At 38.1% G+C, this 6,511-nt stretch overlaps 1 long non-coding RNA gene across 1 annotated transcript; it reads right to left on the reverse strand.

The window, feature by feature from the left end:
* Nucleotides 1–2,137: 2,137 nt before the first annotated feature.
* LOC149435893 (uncharacterized) lies at nucleotides 2,138–3,295 on the reverse strand. Its single transcript, XR_016308356.1, has 2 exons — nucleotides 2,523–3,295; nucleotides 2,138–2,417 (listed from the first exon to the last, which is right to left on the reverse strand). It is a non-coding gene; the product is annotated as an uncharacterized LOC149435893 (long non-coding RNA).
* Between the last annotated feature and the right edge of the window lie 3,216 nt (nucleotides 3,296–6,511).

Here is a 6,511-nt window from a genome sequence, read left to right on the forward strand (position 1 = left end):
GAAATCATTTGCTACAATTAGAGTCTTATAGCCTGGTGCATACTTCAACCAATTCTTACCCCCTTCATACATATAATTCTTATCCCAATCTGGATTTCCAGTTCCCCAAATACCTACCTAAGGCTGTTCATGCAAACACATTCCTCTAATCATATCCATACACATAGTGTCATTTCCCCCTTCTCAAGGAAAACTAGCTCCACCCAGTCTTTTTGACCATCCCACTAAATTATCCACCCAGGGATTAACATAATAAATATCATAAGGGGATACCCTTGCTACATATTCTTTACAAGTTTCATTTAAGGTAGATGTGTTCTTTCCCCTCAGCTTTCTAGTTTTTCTTAACAACTTAATCAACTTTTGTGGCGGCACATGACGAGGTCCTTCCTCCTTACCTGAGGAATTACCCATAGCAGTAAATTAGTAAACTAACAAACAAGACAAAAAAACAACAATAACACACTTTTTACAAATTATACAAAGTGCTGTGCCAGGTGTGTCCTGGTATTATTCCCCGAGCCGAGAATCCCTTAGTCTTGCTCCTAAAACTCCACCCACCAAATTTCCCTTAAGTTCAGAATAATTACCTCGGTAAAGAAAGCATTAAAAAAAACAAAACTCTCACTTACCTTGGCAATTATCCCACTTCTGACACCACTGAAAGTAGGTAGGTGGTCTTTTTCCTGTTTTCCTTGGGGGCCCCCTCAAGATACCAACGGTCACACCTGGACACAGCTACGAGATCTCGGAAAGTGAATGCACTCAAGTCACCTCAGTTGCGATTGCAAACACTTCAGTTTTATTGGCATAACATCAGGGTTATTATACTGTAGTCTTTGGGCAAACACACCCTCAGACCATCCAATCAAATACATGTACATTTTTTTACCTTAACTCAACAATTATTTGTATGAGGTTTGCATTTTCACTCTTCTGCTTTATCTATCATACCATATCTGGTCTATCGCCCAGACCATGGCTGTAATCTGACCCAACACCCAAGTTGTGGTTAAAACTTTTCAGAAGTGAGAGTAAACCTTATCTGCTTTTTTGTAAAGTTTGCAAAAACACTCATTTCTACATGAAGCTGGCATAGACAGTTTTGTTAGTGTGTACATATTTCATATATGTATGTTAAACTAGCATCTTGTATTAGTGTATACAAAATGGATTCAGTTATATTCCATTTAATCCTTTCAACTATCACATCATGTGACATCATATGAATGAAACAAATGCAGTAGTTTATTTTGTTATAACATTTTTCAGATTTGTTGCCATTCTTTTCTGTGTCCATTCAGAGATTAGTATACATCTGAATCTCCGAGAATGAAATTTTCATCCAAAAAACAAAGCAAAATGAAATGAATCACACACATCTAGTACCAACAAGGATCTAACTAAAAACAAACATTTCTCATAGATGGCCTTTACTTCATAAGGACACTTCCAGAGGTTGCATTGGCAGAAGACCAATAGCACTGTACATTCAGCAATCAAATGCAATGACATTTATATAATTATTTTTCACACAAATAGAGCTTTCTTGGTGGTTTTTGATCATTTTTTTATTTTTTATTATATAAACAAAAAAAATTGAAAATGATAAAAAAAAATCTACTTTCTGTTATAAAACATATCCAATACAAAAATAAAAATCAAATTTCTTCATAAACTTAGGCCAAAATGTATTCTGTATGTCTTTGGTAACAAAAATCCCAATAAGTGTATATTGATTGGTTTGTGCGAAAGTTATAGCATATATACTGGAATTGTAATTTTTTTTATACTAGTAACGATGGTGATCAGTGAGTTATAGTGGGACTGTGATAGTGCACTGACATCTCCAGTGACACTAATACAGCCATCAGTGATAATACTGTCACTGTACTAATGTCACTGTCAGGGAAGGGGTTAACATTTGGGGGCAATCAAAGGGTTCACAACAATAAAGCAAGAGCAAGCCACCAAAAATGACACTAATTGTTAATGTCATAAGCACCTCTCCGACTCACTTGTACAAGTGTGGATACATAAACCCAGGGGACAGCATACTAAACAATATGATAGTGTGACAAGAACACGCCTATCTGAAAAAGAAGGTTTCTAAAAGATCCACGCGGAGTAGTATGAATTCAAATGAATTTAACAATACTTTATTTGATCACATAGATCATGGGGAGGTTAAACATGAGCACGGTGTACATATGAAAAAAATAAAATCATGTTTAAAAACACTTAGCGTCTTCAATTTAGGGTCATCTTAGCCAACAGAGCACCATATAAGGCAGAGTAGTGTAATGATGGAATAGTTATCCTGGATTTCCGTAGGTTTCCTGCTTAATATTTGTGTGAACCGTATATTCAGTGGGTGTGTTCCCAGTATATGTCAGGGACCTCCTGGAATGTACAAGCTGGAACACAAAAATACATGGTATGTATCTAGCAATATGGAAACCAAATCACATCCAAAATTTACCAGGCCTCCCTCCACAATAGTCAATGGATACTGCTGTTACCTTCTCAGAGGTGAGACTATCATACCCGCCTCTCAAATGTAGGGACTTCCTGGATAGCCACCCCAAATGGAACAAGGTCCACAGTACCAAATGATTCTGAGGATATACATAGAAAAAGATAATAAATGTGTAGATCATGGGCATCAGGTAACCCCGAAAACAAAACACACATAGAGATGTGGATATATTACCATCAATGAGGATCAAGAAGACTCCTGTCGACTTGAACTAAGATCAGGTCCTTGATGCTTTTCCAAAAATGCATATGGGGGTGAGGGACCAGGTATACACGATGCGTGGATTTCAAACACATATAGTGTGTATATAGCATATAGCAGGCCGTAGATACCTGAATTTAATATACCCAGTAAAGGGTTTCCAAAAATTGCTCAATTTGAGAAGGTTATTTGCGGTTTTATAAGGATGTGGCTATGTCACAGCAAAAAAATACCTGAATAGGATAGCGTATATATATATATATATATATATGTAGATTCTCCTCCTGAGAGGATTTCCAAAAAATTCCCCGAGTATACAGGGTAAATTAGGCCCATACAACATGCCCTATGAACACCATGTAGGCTCTGTAAATCTCAACAGCCGTAAGCTTTTAAATAACTTGCCACCGGTGGAAGATATGTTTCCCTGAGGGATTGCCGTTTGCGAACCGCTGTGATAATAGCCCACTGGTAGTTCTCAAAAGGTCTTGGGCCTACCTAACAGGGAGCTGTGACACCGCCGTTCCTTCCCGCCTCGTGGGCGCCGCACCCTGTGAAGACGCCGAGCATAGTGACGTCAATACGTTGACGCGTTTTGTCCGCCAATCACCGCAGACTTCGTCAGAACTGGGAGGGGACTTCAATCCTTTGCCTTATATGGTGCACTAATTGCATACCAAAAAGTCTCCACCTCGCCATCTTGTGTTGAAAGAATATCACTACATTGGGAATATCCAAAAGTGAATTAAAACATATATCTTGAATTTTAAAATGATTGCTGGATGTGGAAGAGGAGCCTAATTACTATGGATCAAATCATCTTCCAAGAGAATGATAAACAGGAGATTATTATTAGCATATTTCACTTTCACATAGGGAAACATCAAAACCAAGTCCAGCTACTAAGATTTCAAAAACAGTCCTATTGTTCTATATGCTCACCACCTAATAAGAGTAGAAAGAATTGAACAATTAGGTTCATATTTTGTCCACAGAGGCCCATATTTAGTTCATATATAAGGTATCGCAATGTAGATTATAGCTCAGGGTATATAGAGAGTTCAAGGGAATTTATTTCAAAAACACCCCAAAGTTAAGTTCTGTGTTTAGTCCAGATGGGACAAGTGCCCCTAGGGTATAAATCCAGAATTTTTCTTTTTGTAGGAGGACTTTATCAAAATCACCCCGACGAGCCGAAATGTTCAGCAGAAAGATCCCTTTTACTTTTAGACCATCTGTTTTGCCCCCGTGTACTTCTTTAAAGTGTTGCGCCAATGGGTTCACTTTTTCTCCCTTTCTTACATTCCTATTTTCATTTCTAATGTCTCTCAGATGTTCACCAATCCTAGTCCTAAGGCTTCTTTTGGTTTTACCTATATAAATCTTTTTACATGGGCATTCTATCATGTATATCATTTTACTACTAGAACAGTTAATGAAGCTTCGTATTTGAAATATCCTAGAGTTATCATTGTTGAAGAACTGATTAGACTTATGTACAAATGGACAAATCTGACAATGACCACATGGAAACATACCATATACACCAGTCTTCCTAGTTAGCCAGTTTCTCTGTGGTACCCTCTGAAATTCTGATTGTACTAATATATCATTTAGATTCCGAGTTCGTTTTGCCACCATATGGGGGCTCTCTCCTACCACTTTCGCTATCTGCGGATTTTGAATTAGTAAATGCCAATGGGAGTCCAGGGCCTTCTTGACTTCATCCCATTGTTGTCCGAATTTAGTTATGAATCTTACCGGTTGGTTTTCAGTATTCGCAGCTGCCTTTGGTTTTGATTTATTAATTAGTTCCTCTCTTGATTTACCGAGGGCTCTTCTTTTTGCTCTTCTTAGGGTTCTATGTGAATAGCCCCTCTCTCTGAACCTTTTGTAGAGCTGGATAGATTCATGTCTATATTCTAATTCTTCTGTACAGTTTCTTTTTATTCTCTGGAACTGACCAATAGGGATTCCCTGTTTTAGACTCTTTGGATGGTAGCTATTAGCATGTAGAAGTGTATTGGCCGCTGTTTCCTTTCTAAATGTTTTAGTGACCAGTTTATTTTCGTGGACAGAGATTGACAAATCCAAAAACGTTATCACCTCTCTATCCACTGTATAAGTAAGTTTGATATTTCTATCATTCTTGTTCAAAAATTCCATAAAGCTTTTAAGCTCATCCATACCTCCATCCCATACCATTAGGACATCATCAATGTATCGCAACCAGGTTATTGCATATTGTTTATAGGGAGTGGAGGGATATACTAGCTCCTCTTCCCACATACCTAGATGTAGACATGCGAATGCCGGGGCCCAAGGTGCTCCCATGGAGGTACCACATATTTGCTGATAGAAGAAGCCCAGAAACTGAAAACAGTTATGGGTCAACATAAACTCAAGCAAATCCAATATAAATTCATTTTGGGCCTCCATTTCAGGAAAATATATCTCCAGAAAATGGGCCACCGCTTTTTGTCCCCAAACGTGTGGGATGGAGGTATAAAGTGATTCCACATCGATGCCCACCAGGAGTGCACCTTCTGGTACTTTTACATTTAGAATTTTTTTTTTTTTTTTTTTTTAAGTACATCCCCCGTATCTCTTACATAAGATTTGAGCTCCAAGACCAAGTCCTTGATCAAGTCGTCTACAAATTTACCTATTGGTTCCAAAGGGCCACCAATAGCAGATACTATAGGGCGTCCCGGTGGTTGAGAGGGATTTTTATGTATGTTTGGGATTACGTAGAAGGTGGGGATATTATATGTATCAACTGTCAACATATCACATTCCCGTTTGGTTAATAGGTTTGCTTCACGTGCCAATCCCACTTTTTTATTTAGATCAACCACCAGTTTTGGGAACGGGTTATTATGTAGTTTGCGATATGTATCCAGACTCCTCAGCTGTCTAAACACCTCCTTCTCATATTCCACACTCTCTAGTAGTACTACATTCCCCCCTTTATCACTCTTTTTAATCACAATGTTTTTAGCATCCAGGATAACTATTCCATCATTACACTACTCTGCCTTATATGGTGCTCTGTTGGCTAAGATGACCCTAAATTGAAGACGCTAAGTGTTTTTAAACATGATTTTATTTTTTTCATATGTACACCGTGCTCATGTTTAACCTCCCCATGATCTATGTGATCAAATAAAGTATTGTTAAATTCATTTGAATTCATACTACTCCGCGTGGATCTTTTAGAAACCTTCTTTTTCAGATAGGCGTGTTCTTGTCACACTATCATATTGTTTAGTAGGCAATCAAAGGGTTAACTGTGTGCCTAACAAGTGTTGCCTAACAATGTGTGCTGCTTCTACTAAGAGATGTGTCTGTTTTATCTCCCTGCATTGCAGGGAGAAAAAAACAGCCACATCTATGCTCTGTGTACAGAGCCCTGTGTTATTTGTAAACACAAGGCTCTGTACTGTGATCCGCTAAGCGGATCAGTGGGTCCTGGCCATAAATTATTGGCTCAGACCTGCTGATCAACTTGTGCTGAATGACAGCACAGATGGGGTGGTTGGCACACATACATGTGCGTAATCCAGCACAGAGCCACCTCCTGCAGCAGTATATCTATATGGAGCAGTCTGCTACTGGTTAATCATAGCTATCTCACATACATATCAAAGTACCATATATACACTAAGATCCTTAAATCTTTTAAGACTTTAAACCAAAATCAAAATACAGTTCAGAACAAATATTTTTAATTTTGTACATAATACATAAACATCAAAAGGTATGAACTGG

This window comes from Staurois parvus, unplaced genomic scaffold (assembly GCF_062004578.1).
Source record: "Staurois parvus isolate SC_StPar_1 unplaced genomic scaffold, SC_StPar_1.0 ptg001453l, whole genome shotgun sequence".
NCBI lineage: Eukaryota > Metazoa > Chordata > Amphibia > Anura > Ranidae > Staurois > Staurois parvus.